Raw genomic sequence first — 14,992 nt, 5'->3', positions numbered from 1 at the left:
GCTGGTAATAGCTCACCTTTCCTGATCACTCTTGTTACAGTCTGTATGGTAACACCCGCTGTTTCATGTTCTTCGTGTATATAAAATCTCCCCACTGTATTTTCCACTGCAGGCATCCAATAAAGTGAGCTGTAGCTCACAAAACCTTATGCTCAAATAAATTGGTTAGTCTCTAAGGTGCCACAAGTACTCCTTTTCTTTTTGTGGATACAGATTAACATGGCTGCTACTCTGAAATTTGTTAAGCTAAATAGATCAGGCTTCTTGGGTCTATCAGCCACCCTTAGGCATGATTTCTAATCCTTTAATCGTTCTCCTGGCTCTTCTCTGAACCCTCTACAATTTATCAACATCATCCTTGAATTGTGGACACCCGAACTGGACACAGTATTCCAGCAGCAGTCGCACCAGTGTCAAATACAGAGATAAAATAACTAGGGCTGTCGATTAATCGCAGTTAACTCACACCATTAATTCAAAAAAATTAATCGCAATTAAAAACATTAATCGTGATTAATCAGTTTTAATTTCACTTTTAAACAATAGAATACCAATTGAAAGTTATTAAAAATGTTGGATGTTTTTCTACATTTTCATATATATTGTATTCTGTGTTGTAATTGAAATCAAAGTGAGTATTATTTTTGATTACAAATATTTGCACTCTTAAAATGATAAACAAAAGAAATTGTATTTTTCAATTCACCTCACACAAGTACTGTAGTGCAATCTCTTTGTTATGAAAGTGCCATTTACAAATGTAGATTTTTTTTTACATAACTGCCCTCAAAAACAAAACAATGTAAAACTTCAGAGCCTACAAGTCCACTCAGTCCTACTTCTTGTTCAGCCAATTGCTAAGACAAACAAGTTTGTTTACATTTACAGAAGATAATGCTGCCTGCTTCTTATTACAATGTCACCAGAAAGTGAGAACAGCCATTTGCATGACACTTTTGTAGCCGGCATTGCAAGGTATTTACATGCCAGATATGCTAAACATTTGTATGCACCTTCATGCTTTGGCCACCATTGCAGAGGACATGCTTCCATGCTGATGACGCTTGTTAAAAAAATAATGCATTAATTAAATTTGTGACTGAACTCCTTGGGGGAGAATTCTATGTCCCCTGCTCTATTTTACCAGCATTTTGCCATATATTTCACGTTATAGCAGTCTCGGATGATGACCCAGCACATGTTGTTCATTTTAAGAATACTCTCACAGCAGATCTGACAAAACACAAAGACGGTACCAATGTGAGATTTCTAAAGATAGCTACAGCACTCGACCCAAGGTTTAAGAATCGGAAGTGCCTTCCAAAATCTGAGAGGGACAAGTTTAGATCATGCTTTCAGAAGTCTTAAAAGAGCAACATTCCTATGCGGAAACTACGGAACCACTGATAAAGAAAATCAACCTTCTGCTGGTGGCATCTGACTCAGATAACGAAAATGAACATGTGTTGGACTGCATTGTTTTGGATAGTTATCGAGCAGAACCCATCATCAGCGTGTATGTGTCCCCCCTGGAATGGTGGTTGAAGCATGAAGGGACATATGAATCTTTAGTGCATCTGGCATGTAAATATCTTGCGACGCCAGGTACAACAGTGCCATGAGAACACCTGTTCTCACTTTCAGGTGACATTGTAAACAAGAAGCAGGCAGCCTTATCGCTTGCGAATATAAACAAACTTGTTTGTCTGAGTGATTGGCTGAACAAGAAGGGGGACTGAGTGGACTTGCAGGCTCTAAAATTTTACATTTATTTTGTAATGCATTTTTTGGACATAATTCTATATTTCTAAATTCAACTTTCATGATAAAGAGATTGCACTACAGGACTTGTATTGAGTGAATTGAAAAATACAATTTCTTTTGTTTTTTTGCAGAGCAAATACTTGTAATCAAAAATAAATATAAATTGAGCACTGTACACTTTGTATTCTGTGTTGTACTTGAAATCAATATATTTGAAAATGCAGCAAACACCCAAAAAATTTAAATAAATGGTATTCTGTTACTGTTTAACAGTGCAATTAATCGTGATTAATTATTTTAATTGCTTGACAGCCCTGAAAATAACCTCTCTACTCCTACTCAAGATTCCCGTGTATGCATTCCAGGATCACATTAGCACTTTTGGCCACAGCATTGGACTGGGAGCTCACCTGCAGCTGATTATGCCAAATCTTTTTCAATCATTAAAAGGATAAAGCTCCCCCCACCATCCTGTAGGCTAATACATACATTAGCTATATGAAAATGCATATTGTTTGCTTGCACCCAGCATACCAAGTGATCCATATCACTCTATTTCAGTGAGCAGTTCTCCTTATTAATTACCACTCCCCCAATTTTTGTGTCATCTGCAAACTTCATCAGTGATACTTTTATGTTTCCTTCCAGGTCATTAATAAAAATATTAAATAACATAGGGCCAAGAATTGATTCCTGAAGGACCCCACTAGAAGCACAGCCATTTGATGATGATTCCCTGGTTACAATTACATTTTGAGGCCAATCAGTTAGCCAGCTGTTAATCCACGTAATACATGCCATGTTCATTTTATATCTTTCTGTTTTTATAAATCAGAATGTCATGCAGTACAAAGTCAAATGCCTTACAGAAGTCTAAATCTGTTACAACAACACCATTCCTTTGTCAACCAAATTTATAATCACATAAAAATATCAAATTAGTTTGCCAACATCTATTTTTCATAAACCCATGTTGATTGGCATTAATTATATTACCTTCCCACAATTCTTTATTCATCAAGTCCCTTAGCAGCTGCTCCATTATCTTGCCTGTGACTGATGTCAGACTCACAGGCCTATAATTACCCAGATCATCCTGTTTATCCTTTTTTAAACATTGGCACAATATTAGCATTCTTCCCAACTTCTCAAACTTCCTCAGTATTCCAAGACTTATTGAAAACCAGCATTAACAGGCCAGTGAGCTCCTCAGCCAACTCTTTTAAAACTCTTGGGTGCAAGTTAGGAGGAGCTAGTGAACAGGAACAGCAAACAGGATTTTTGAGAGGGAGTTTAGAGAGAAAGCATGAAAGCCACATACACTTAATGCTCTGTAAATGTAGTCCAATAATAATCTCCCCAAACCCAAACAATAACAACAAAACAAAGAACAAACACCTCCCCCCCACAAGAATGAAAAAAATGCAGGCAGAAGTCCATAAGCAGAGGGGAGGCTGCCCAGTTTATTTCACTGAATGCTGCATGTAGGATTACTTACCTTGTGGGCAAGCGGCCTATATGTGCATTTAGTGCAAGCAACCCATGGGCCTCAGAGACCAAGTGTGGGCTCTTGAGATCAGAGTGCCTGAACTGGAGGCGCTAAGGGAGACAGAGATGTCCACAGATGAGACTTTCAGGACACTGGTCCCGTCCCCCGTTTGATGGCCTCTGTGCCATTGAGGAGGATGGAAGCCTCAGAGAAGGAGAATAGCAAACTGGAGTGGAAGGAAACCATCCCATGATTGGGACCTTCCTTCCAAATGATGCCATAGTGTCCTTTCGCACTGAAGAGATCCCTCTAGGGGAGGGAACCTTTGTTATTAAGAAGAGAGAGGTAATAGTAACAGGGAATTCCATTATTAGAAATATACATAATTGGGTTTGTGATGACCAGGAGAACTGCATGCTGAATTGCTGGGGGTGAAGGTTGTGGACCTCTCAAAACCTGTAGATAGACTTATGTGCAGTTCTGGGAAGGAGTCAGCGGTCATGGCACCTAGGTAGGGAAAGGTAGGAGAGAGATCCTAGAGGCCAAATTTAGGTCAGAGATTAAAGTCCAGTCTCTTCATGGGTAGCTTTCTCCAAAATGCTTCCAGTTCCATGTGCAGGGACTGTGAGACAGGCAGAACTGCAGGGTTTCAATGAGTGGATGAGACAGTGGTGTTTGGAGGAGGGATTTTGATTTATTAGGAACTGGGGGACCTGTTGGGAAGACTATACAGGAAGGCTGGGCTCCACCTTAATCAAAAGAGAACCAGATTGCTGGTATGCAAAATTAAAAAGGTAGTAGAGAAGTTTTTAAACTGCGGGAAAGCCGACTGATGTGGAGGAGCATACAGTTCAGACAGAGCTATCACTTAGGGGAGGATTTATTAAAGGGGATAGTCTACATCCTAGTAAAGAGGAGAGGATAGAAGTTGATAAAGTACAGGTAGGAGCTGAAGAGAAACAGTCAAATGAAAAAGAGTCTCATTCAGTTACATCACATGAAGGCAGACAACTAAATATTGACAAATTTGATAAATGCTCGAAGTCGAAAAGCTTGTATACAAGTGCTCGAAGTCTAAAAACTAAGATGGGTGAACTTGAGTGCCTGGTATTCAATGAAGATATTGATATTATGGGCATCACAGAACATCAGAAGGCAGAAAGTTGTTGGAATGATGATAATCAATGGAACACAGTAATACCAGGGGACAAAATATATAGGAATGACAGCGTAGGTCATGCTGGTGAGAGATTGGCAATATATATGTGAAAGCAAACGCAGAGTCAAATATAATAAATGAATCAAATGGTACCACAGAATCTCTGTGTACAAAAATGTCATCCTTGAATAATAAAAATATAGCAGTAGGAATATCTTACTGACCACCTGACCAGGATGATGACAGTGATTATGAAATGCTCAGGGATATTAGAGAGGCTATCAAAACAGAAACTCCAATAAAATTGGGGGATTTCTACTGTACCCATATTGACTGGATACATGCCATCTCAGGGCAGGATGCAAAAACAAAATTTCCAGACACCATTAATGGCTCCTTTTTGGAGCAGGTACTCCAGGAATCCACAAGGGGAGAGGCAATTCTTTATTCAGTCCTAAATGGCACAAAGGATCTGGTCCAAGAGCTGAATATAGCTGAACCTCTCAGTAATAGAGACCATAATGCAATTAAATTGCATTGTAGGAGGGCAAACACCAAAGAAAGCCACCATAGACGCATTTAACTTCAAAAAGAGGAACTATACGATGAGGAAGCTAGCTAAATGAAATGGAACAGCCACAAGAGTGAAATGCCTGAAAGCTGCATGGAAACTTTTTTAAAACACCAGAATATAGGCTCAAACTAAATGTATATCCCACATAACAGCAACAACAACAGCAACAACAATCATAAATAATAAATAATTAGTAATTAATAATAAATGAAGCAGACCAAAGAATGCCACCATGGCTAAACAACAGAGTAAAAGAAGAAGAGAGAAAAAGGCAAAAAGAAAAAGAGTACTTGTGGCACCTTAGAGACTAACCAATTTATTTGAGCATAAGCTTTCGTGAGCTACAGCTCACTTCATCGGATGATTCATTGTATCCGATGAAGTGAGCTGTAGCTCACGAAAGCTTATGCTCAAATAAATTGGTTAGTCTCTAAGGTGCCACAAGTACTCCTTTTTTTTTTGCGAATACAGATTAACACCGCTGTTACTCTGAAACCAGAGAAAAAGGCATCCTCTAAAATTTGGAAGACAAATTCTGTTGAGGAAAATAGAAAGGTGCATAAACTCTGACAAGTCCAGTGTAAAAGTATAATTAGACAGGCCAAAAAAATTTTTGAAGAGCAACTAGGAAAAGACAGAAACTCTAACATCAATTTTTTTTAAGTACATCAGAAGTAGAAGCCTGTCAAACAATCCGTGGGGATACTGGATGATCAAGGTGCTAAAGAAGCACTCAAGGAAGACAAAAGGCTCTTGAAGAGAAACTAAATTAATTCTTTACATCAGTCTTCACTGCAGAGGATATGAAGGAGATTCCCTGAGCGATTTTTACTTGACAGATCTGAAGAACTGTCCCAGACTGACATGTCAACAGAGGAAGAGTTGCAACAAACTGATAAATTAAATAGTAAAAAGTCACGTGGATCAGATGGTATTCACCCAAGAATTCTGAAGAAACTCAGATATGAAATTGCAGAACTACTGACTGTGATAAGTAACCTATCACTTAAATCAGCGTCTCTACTAGATGACTGGAGGATAGCTAATGTAATGCCGATGTTTTTTAAAAAGCTCCAGAGATGATCCTGGCAAGTACAGGCCAGTAAACCTAACTTCAGTGCCAGGCCAACTGGGTGTAACTTTAGTAAAGAACAGAATTATCAGACACATAAATGAACACAATGTATTGGGGAAGAGTCAACATGGCTTCTGTAAGGGGAAATCATGCTTCACCAATCTATTAGAATTCTTTGAGAGGGTCAGAAAACATGTGGACAAGGGTGATCCAGTGGATATTGTGTACTTGAACTTTTAGAAAGCCTTTGACAAGGTCTGCCATGAAAGGCTCTTACACAAAGTAAGCAGTCATGGGTTAAGAGGGAAGGTCCTCTCACTGGTTAAAAGACAGGAAACACAGGGTAGGAATAAATGGTCAGTTTTCACAGTGGAGAGAGATAAATAGCAGTGTCCCTCGAAGATCTGAACTGGGATGCATACTGTTCAACATACTCAGAAATGATCTGGAAAAAGGGGTAAACAGTGAGGTGGTAGTTTGCAGATGATTCAGAATTACTTAGGATAGTTAAGTCCAAAGCAGATTGCAAAGAATTACAAAGGGATCATGCAAAACTGGGCGAGTGGGCAACAAAATGGCAAATGAAATTCAATGATGATAAATGCAAAGTAATGCACATTGGAAAACATAATCCTAACTATACAAACAAAATGCTGAGGTCAAAATTAGCTGTTACCACTCAAGAAAGAAATCTTGCAGTCATCATGGATAGTTCTCTGAAAATATCTGCTCAATGTCCAGCAGCTGTTTAAAAAGCAAACAGCATCTGAGGAATCATTAGGAAAGGGACAGATAATAAGACAATAAATATCATAATGCCACTATATAAATCCATGGTACACCCACACCTTGAATACTGTGTGCAGTTCTGGTTGCCCCATCCCAGAAAAGATACATTAGAATTGTAAAAGACACAGAGAAGGGCAACATAAATGATTAGCAAAACAGCTTCCATAAAAGGAGAGATTAAAAATATTGCTTATCTTAGAAAAGAAACGCCTAGGGGGGAATATGACAGAGGTCTATAAAATCATGACTGGTGTGAAGAAAGTGAATACGGAAGAATGACTTACCCCTTCACATAACAAAAGAACCAGGGGTCACCTGATGAAATTAATGGCATCAGGTTTAAAACAAACAAAAGGAAGGACTTCTTCACACTATGCCCCATCAACCTGTGGCACTAGTTACCAAAGGATATTGAAAAGACCAAATGCATAACTGGGTTCAAAAAGGAATTAGATAAATTTGTGGAGGGTAGGTCCATCAGTGGCTATTAGCCAAAATGGTCAGGTATGCAGCCCCATGCTCTGGGTGTCCCTATGCCTCTGACTGCCAGAAGCTGGGACTGGACACCAGGGGATGCATCCGTCTGGCCCATCCACCAGATGTTTGGAGCCCCAGATTAATGGGAGTTGGGTGCCTAAATATATCTAAGGGGTGGGGTTTAGGCCCTGCCCCTTTCCTCTGCATTTCACTCCTGGGTAGCTTAGGCAGTTCTTCACTCAGTTTACTGGCTTCTGAGAACACCTTCCTTAGGCATCTATCTCTCCTGATGCATGGTACCAGGAGCCAGGGCACCGACGATGGGCCAGAGAATTCCACTAGCTCACAGGGTGTCTAAGGATGAGGTGCTGCAAGGCCTAAAGCCCTTTGCACTTTTGCTGGGGCGAATCATTGACATTTGACGTAAGGAGCAATTGTCTGTCACATCTCCCAAATCCGGCCTTAGAAGGGGCACTGTGCTCTTCAGCGTTTTCAAAATGAATCATTCGATAGCTTTAGTGCTAAGTTTAAAGCACTCGGGGATGGTTGTTTGAATGCTGCTGTAGCAAAGCAAGATGCTATTGTATCGCCCTAACTGAGGTTTCCTAAAATATCATCACGGCAAGAACAGAAGGGATCTCAAGGAAAAGAAAAGACTATTTGGCTTTTGGAAGTCAGGGAGTAAATAAATGTAGAACCTTCCAACTGCCCCCCTCCGCTGACATACACTAGACTGATTTCAACCCAGTACAATGCATTTTCTTGTTATTGGAACAAAGATCAACTCAGGGAACGCAAAAGGCATTTCATAAGATGGACAATCTCACATTTTAGCTGCGCTCATTCCATTAAGTTACGTATCCCGCCCTCTTGTCCACATCAGGGTGTATTATATTTGCTTTTGGTATCATAAGCGGTCAGGATATAAAGGTTTTCTTCACATCCAAAACCAAAGGAGAGCTGCAGAAAACTAAACTGTCAGTTTTATATAGCACTGGACACGTGCCCGGTGCTTTATACAACACAGTCCCAGCCCTGAAGTGTTTGCAGTCTAATCAGTGGTAGATATTATTAGCATTTTATTATTTCTTTTCAATCTCACCCACACTGTCACTGATCTGCCCTTGGCACCCCACATAGAATAAGCCAGGGTGGAGGGGGAGGGTGTCAGCCTTCTAAATCTGCAGATCATTCCTCATCTGGAAATGGAAGGGATCATGGAGCCGTCACTATTTAGCTGAAAGGAAAGACCCTAAACTGACCTTAAATCAGCAGGTGCTGCGGCGGAAGTGAGAGTTGGCAGCAGAGTTCTTCAGGCCCAAAGCTACATTTTATATTAGGGCAAAACTCACAATGGGGTCAATGGGAGATTTCAGTGTGCAAGTCTAACTGACTTGTCCGTGTGTGTTGTGGGTCCCCCTCTGTGCCTGACCCACTGAGGCTGTGGGTCTGGTACTGCTACCAGCCTCAGGATGTAGTTCTCCAGCTCAATCCGTAGGTGCTCCTGGCGTTAGCTCTAGAGATCCCTGGTCGTGGTCAAGAGGAGGGTGGGTGTTACAGAAAGAAAGGACCCGTGGGCTCTGTGTCTATGAATTGGAGGAGTAATGCAGCGTGCATTGTTTCCCATCAGAGCTGATCCCATTGGGGTGCATGACGCTGAAGCTTTGGTGGCAGCTGATGCAGAGCTTCCATTGCAACACGTGTGTCTTATTGCTGTCACTGCATTCTACATGCACAGCTCATTGGGCATTACCTCCTACAGCACAGGAGGCCCTTCGAAGTGGGTGTAGGCATTTGGAAACCAAAAGCCCTTAAAGCTGCATCTTTCTGGTGGAAAATATCACCACAAGCCGTTGTGTTTTCTTTCCTGTATTTGAAAACCACCCACATTTTTTAGTAAAAAATGCAACTGATCAAGCATTTTTACCCAAGCAAAGGGCCTCTTTGCAGTATCTCACCTCAAAATATTTGTCAGTGTTATTTTTTCTTTTTCTAATGACTGGTTATATACAGCTATTTATTAGCCATAAGGGGATATTGAATAGCCACGAGACCCAAATCCAGTAGATGCCATGGAAGAAGGCTAAAAACTGCTCTCCCTCTCTGCGTTCAGTTAGTTGGATTTAAGCATCAAGTAGCCAGTGCACTTGCCATAAAAAAAGGAGCACGGGTCACTGCTGTGGCTACTTTTCAATGCTGATGCTTTTCTTATAGCGGGAACATCGGAGATGCAATACTAGCTCATACCATTCACCCATCTAGCCTGCGACAATGCCCAATAACAGACGCTGCAAGTGAATTGGGAAAAGCCCCATAGTGGCCAGTTATGGAATAACCAACCCATAGGGAAAGTTCCTTCCTAGCCTCCATGAGTTACCGGTTGGATAATACCTGGAGGCATGTGGATTTATATCCCTTCCAAACTTTAAACAGAAATTCTATCAGTATAGCTGTGGTTATTATCATTATTAATTATTACACTAACAGTTAAGAGCCCCAGTCACGGACCAGTATCTCCTGGTGTGGTGCTGGACAAACACAGAGCAAAAACAATGGTCCCTGCCCCCGAGAGCTTAACAAATCATTTTCATTTTAAGTGTTCAGTACCTTTTCTAAATCCTGATAAGCTCTTGGCCTCAGTGATCATTGTGGCAATGAGTTCCACAGGCCAATTTTGCTTAAAACGCTTGACCCATTTGAATAAGTAAATGAGAAAGGCAGACCATGCCTGACCTGGCTGGGTAGGTGTTTTTTAATATATATTTGAAAATGTAGGAAAATGAATGTGGTGCTAGTGGGTGGTCCTGAAGTACTGGAGATTAACATCAGCTGTTGACACATAGAACAGCATACTCATGCTACCTTGCCAGCATGCCTTGGTCCCTTTTATGTAACATGAGTTATGTCCATATCTATCATCTACCCAATTCAATGAGGTTTAGTCCAAGTTTCTTATGAATCACACAATTTTAGCCCGTGGAACTCATTGCCACCAGAAATCACGAAGGCCAAGAACTTAGTAGGGTTTTTAACGTTGATGTTTATTTTTTGTGACCTTATGCTTGTATAACATGGTTCTCTGTCCCGTCCTAGTGACTGGACTGCATAGATGTTTATGAGTTTGCAATTGCCTTTGAGATAACAAGGCTGGGGTTTTAGCTGAGAGGGTAAAGGTTTATAGATGGTAGATGCAGAAGGTCTGGATTTGAGCCCTACTAGCGACAATCGACCTACGAGTATTGTGTTATCGAAGTGGTGGCCTGTGCCAGGATCTCAGCTGCAGGGGAACACGGAATGTCAGGATGACCTTCCCTTGCAGGGGCAGTGTGCAGCTCAGGCTTATACAGTGTAGCTCTCTGTCCCGCTCTAGTGGCTGGCCCACATGGAGTTGTATGAGGCTGTGTACAGCTTTTGAGCAAAGAGCTGCCTGGGTCTTTTAGCTCAGGCAGAAGAGACTCCTGGCTGTTGATCCAGAGATCTCAGGTTCATTCTGGGTTCGATCCCTGCTCCCAGCACCCCAGCGAGGGGTGTTGCATTCTATTTGCACTTCTGATAGCCTCATATTCAAGATTTAATATTTCTGCTGTAAAACAACTGACAGGAAAAAGCTGTAAGATAACACTAGGGAACAGGCAAATTTGTGTCCCAAACAAATGATGTCTCGTGTACTAACGAAGAGTTGAGAGGCTGTGACAGGATCCCCGGGGTGCAACCTGGGACTGTGGGACTGCTGTGCCCCCTTTTCTCACTATACTGGGCTGTCTCTCACAATGCCTTGCTGGTGGCAAGCAGCAAACCCTTCCAGGTGCTGCTACCATTCAGTACAACGCATATGGCACCCCACACGCAGCAAGATTTTATGAATGCTCCCAAAGCCACTCATGTATCACCCAGAGAAAGACACCAGCCAGATTTCCCCCCAGCTCCCAGCCTTATACTCTAGGAATCTACTGTCTTGCACTGCTTGAGACGCTTTCTGCTTACTGAGACAGCAAATGAAGCTGCTGCTTAAGGCCAAATGTGGTGGTGGTTTTTCTGCTGTGGACACTGGACAGCTGTCTCCTGGAATCTGGGCAGGGATCGTGGACTCATTTCAACAGCTTTCAGTCACTGGAAGACATTCAGGGCTGGGTTCCAATCTCATGTCGGTTTGGCACCAAAGTAATGCACATACCTTTGTTACTTGTATGACGGTAGCGCTGAGGGGCCCCAACCAAAACAGGACCCCATTGTGCGAGGTGCAAGCCAATCCCTCCCATGGCAGGACACCCTCTGCTCCCATCCTCTTTGTGTGACATTCCTCAGGGTATGGATTGCTGAATAGCTGTGTCTTCAGGTCTCCAACTTGGGCTGCCTTTTATCCTGCTTTACTGTGAACAGCCACTCCTGGCCAGGTAACACAGCCTCCAGCATGTAACCTGCTCCAGTCTCTAAGGTGCCACAAGTACTCCTTTTCTTTTTGCGAATACAGACTAACACGGCTGTTACTCTGAAACCAGTATTGAGTGCTACTAGCTAGCCACTCATGAATTGTGCTGCAGAAGAACATCTGCAGATTCTCTAGTCCAAGACTTTCCCCCAGAAAATGTGTGTCCTGTCCTGCCCAGCGCAGTGCTGGACAAAACTAGGTCATGTGAAGTCTGTCATTTCATCAACGGAAAATTATATGCACCAGGCTCCTTATCCCAGATGGAGTTTCCCCACACACTTTAATGCAAACACACTGGTGAGATAAAGCAGTGAAACAAGTTTATTAACTACAGAAAGAAAAGAAAGATTTTAAGTGACTACAGGTAATGAGGCACAGAAGCCAGGATTGGTTATAAAATAAATAACAAATAAATAAAATGCAAGCTAGATGCCTAACTTAACAAGCCAAGTGAACTTAAAAGCAAAAGGTTTTTTTCTCACCATAAGCTTACAGCAGTCTGTACTGGCTGAAAAGTCTTCCAGCCAGGACTCTCCCCTCCACCCCCAAATTCAGTACTTTAAGAGCCGTTGATGGCCTGAGCAAAGATGAAGGAGACTGAAGTCAAGTGTTTTTCTCCCCTCTTTATAATTCAATTTCTTGTGCTAGAAACATCCTTGCTGAGTCTTGGTGACAAACAGTCACTTCTGTGGACTTGAGGTTTGAACCGTTCTTGTGATGTAATGCAAATTTCTTGTTCATGCCTCCCTCCTGCCAGAGAATGGTCGCTCACCTACGTGATAGTTCACTTGACTTTGTTGATACCTGACTCGGGTGCCAGTGTGTCTCTGTCTCTGAAAAACTGCTTTGAGCCTGTTTTTCTAACTTGGAATGTATCACAGCAATGTTATACAGTCAAATCGTATAACTTCACACACGATGTTGGTACGCACTCTGTACCAGGACAATAATGTTAAGCAGATGATGAGTTTTCAAATGATCCCTCACAAGGCATACTTTGTACAAAGTTTGTCATAATTCTGTAAAAGTGGGGAACATATTGGTATAGACTGTCACACTTTGCTTTGCCCAGACGGCTCAGAGACCTCTTGTGTAGTTACCATGGTGCAGTTTACAGTGCTTCACTCCACCACCTTCTGCATACTGACGCAATCACAGCTTTTACAATGTCCTCCGGTTGTACTACCCCTTCTCCAAAGGTGGGGGAAGAAAGTTGTGTCTCTTCCTGGACAGTGCCCTTTTGTCAGGCCTGACTAGCCATTCTCTCTCTTCCGCTTCTTCCTCTTGCACTTCCTCCCTGTGTTCTTTTAGCCAGTCTCCTTGTGAATGGGTGAATTAGCTCAGTAGCTGCCCAGACCCAACCTGATTGGCTCATCAGGAATGCTTCTCCTTAATCGGGCCCTTCCTGGGGCCCTAGTTGGTTAAACAGTGACCAGCGAGCTGGGTCAGCTGCTGATTCCCTGCACTTTGTCACACCCTCACTCTCTGCTGGCCTTGAACTGAGTCAGCCTCTCTCGCTAAGATCATTAGTATAGCAGCTGAGTACAGCACAATTTGTTAGTCTCTAAGGTGCCACAAGTCCTCCTTTTCTTTTTATGGATACAGACTAACACGGCTGCTACTCTGAAACTTTAACATAGTTAGCCTCACAACGCCCTGTGAAGTATGGCCGTGCTATTCTCCCCTTTGGGGAACCGAAACACTCAAGCCCAGATCCACAAAGGCACTTTTGGTTGCTAAACCCCAGACGTAGGCCTCTAAGGGCACATCTCCACTGCAAGTAACCCCAGGTGGCAGTGAATCGCTGAACCTGGTCAATTGACTTGGGCTCGTGCTGTGGTGATAAAAATATCAGGGTGGATATTGCATCTCGGGCTCTGAAATCCAGCGGGGGGGGGGGGGGGAGTCTCAGAGACTGGGCTCCGGCCCAGGTGGGACTGTCTACACTGCTAGTTTTAGTCCCATAGCATGAGCCTCATGAGCCCAAGCCAGTTGACCCAGGCCTTGAGATTTGCTGCTGCAGGTTTTTTTGGTTTGCAGCGTAGAAGCTCCACAAAACTGCTCTCAAACCCTGTAGGCACTTAAGTGCCTGAGTTTTCAGGGTATAAGTTTCCTAGGTGCTTATGTTTCAGGCTTTGAGCATGCTCACTGCTGCTTCCTGGCAAGCCCTGGCTGGGATGATTTAGTTGGTGTTGGTCCTGCATTGAGCAGAGAGTTGGACTAGATGATCTCCTGAGGTCTCTTCCAACCCTAATATTCTATGATTCCCTCCGGATGTCTGGATGCCTATCACCTGCTTAAGCCCCAGAGTGATCCGCAAACTGTGGAAGACAGGAGTGTGGCCACCTAACTCACATGGGGGGCCCAATTTACTAGGCGGCCTCTGAGCATGCTGGCTGGACTGGTTCCCATTCAAAATCCAGCCAGAGGTGGCAATGGTGCCCACTTTATACCCTGGAGCCCAGTGGTTAGAGCACTTACCCAGAACATGGGCAACCCAGGTTCAATTACCCCTTCTCTACAAGAGGGGGAGAGAGGATTTGAACAGGAATCTCCTATCTCTCAGGTGATTGATCTACAAGCGGGGCTGCTATGTCTTGCACTGGAGGCTCAGCTGGTGTCCTCTGGTGCCAGGTGGTGTTGACCCTCCCTTAGCTGGACCTGCAGCCAAAACACAGCTCGGCCAGTCTGGGCCAACAAGACAGTGGTAAATACTTGTTAGAATTTTTCTTGCTGTATTTTTAGTTCTCTTCATTAACACTGTAACATCTCCCTAACCCTGGAGGTGCCTGGGATGATGATAGACTATGAAGGTCTATTGGTGGCATAGAATCTTTTAATACTCCCTGAAAATTTCCCCTCCACTGGCAGCTTGATTTAAGAGAATTCAGGTGGCAGTAGATCGGGGCGGGCAAACTTTTTGGCCTGAGGGCCACATCGGCGTTCCGAAACTATATGGAGGACTGGGTAGGGAAGGCTGTGCCTCCCCAGACAGCCTGGCCCCTGCCCCCTATCCACCCCCTCCCATTTCCCGCCCCCTGACTGCCCCCCTCAGAACCCCTGACCCATCCAACCCCCACTGCTCCTTGTCCCCTGACCGCCCCTTCCCGGGACCTGGAGCCAGCCACGCTGCTGCGCAGTCTAGAGCACCGGGGCAGGCCGGCAGCTCTCACAGCCGTGCTGCCCGGCAGGAGCTCGCAGCCCCGCCGCCCAGAGCGCTGGCAGCATGGCGAGCT

This window comes from Eretmochelys imbricata, chromosome 1 (genome assembly GCF_965152235.1).
Source record: "Eretmochelys imbricata isolate rEreImb1 chromosome 1, rEreImb1.hap1, whole genome shotgun sequence".
NCBI lineage: Eukaryota > Metazoa > Chordata > Testudines > Cheloniidae > Eretmochelys > Eretmochelys imbricata.
Note: the sequence above shows the minus strand (reverse complement) of the source record.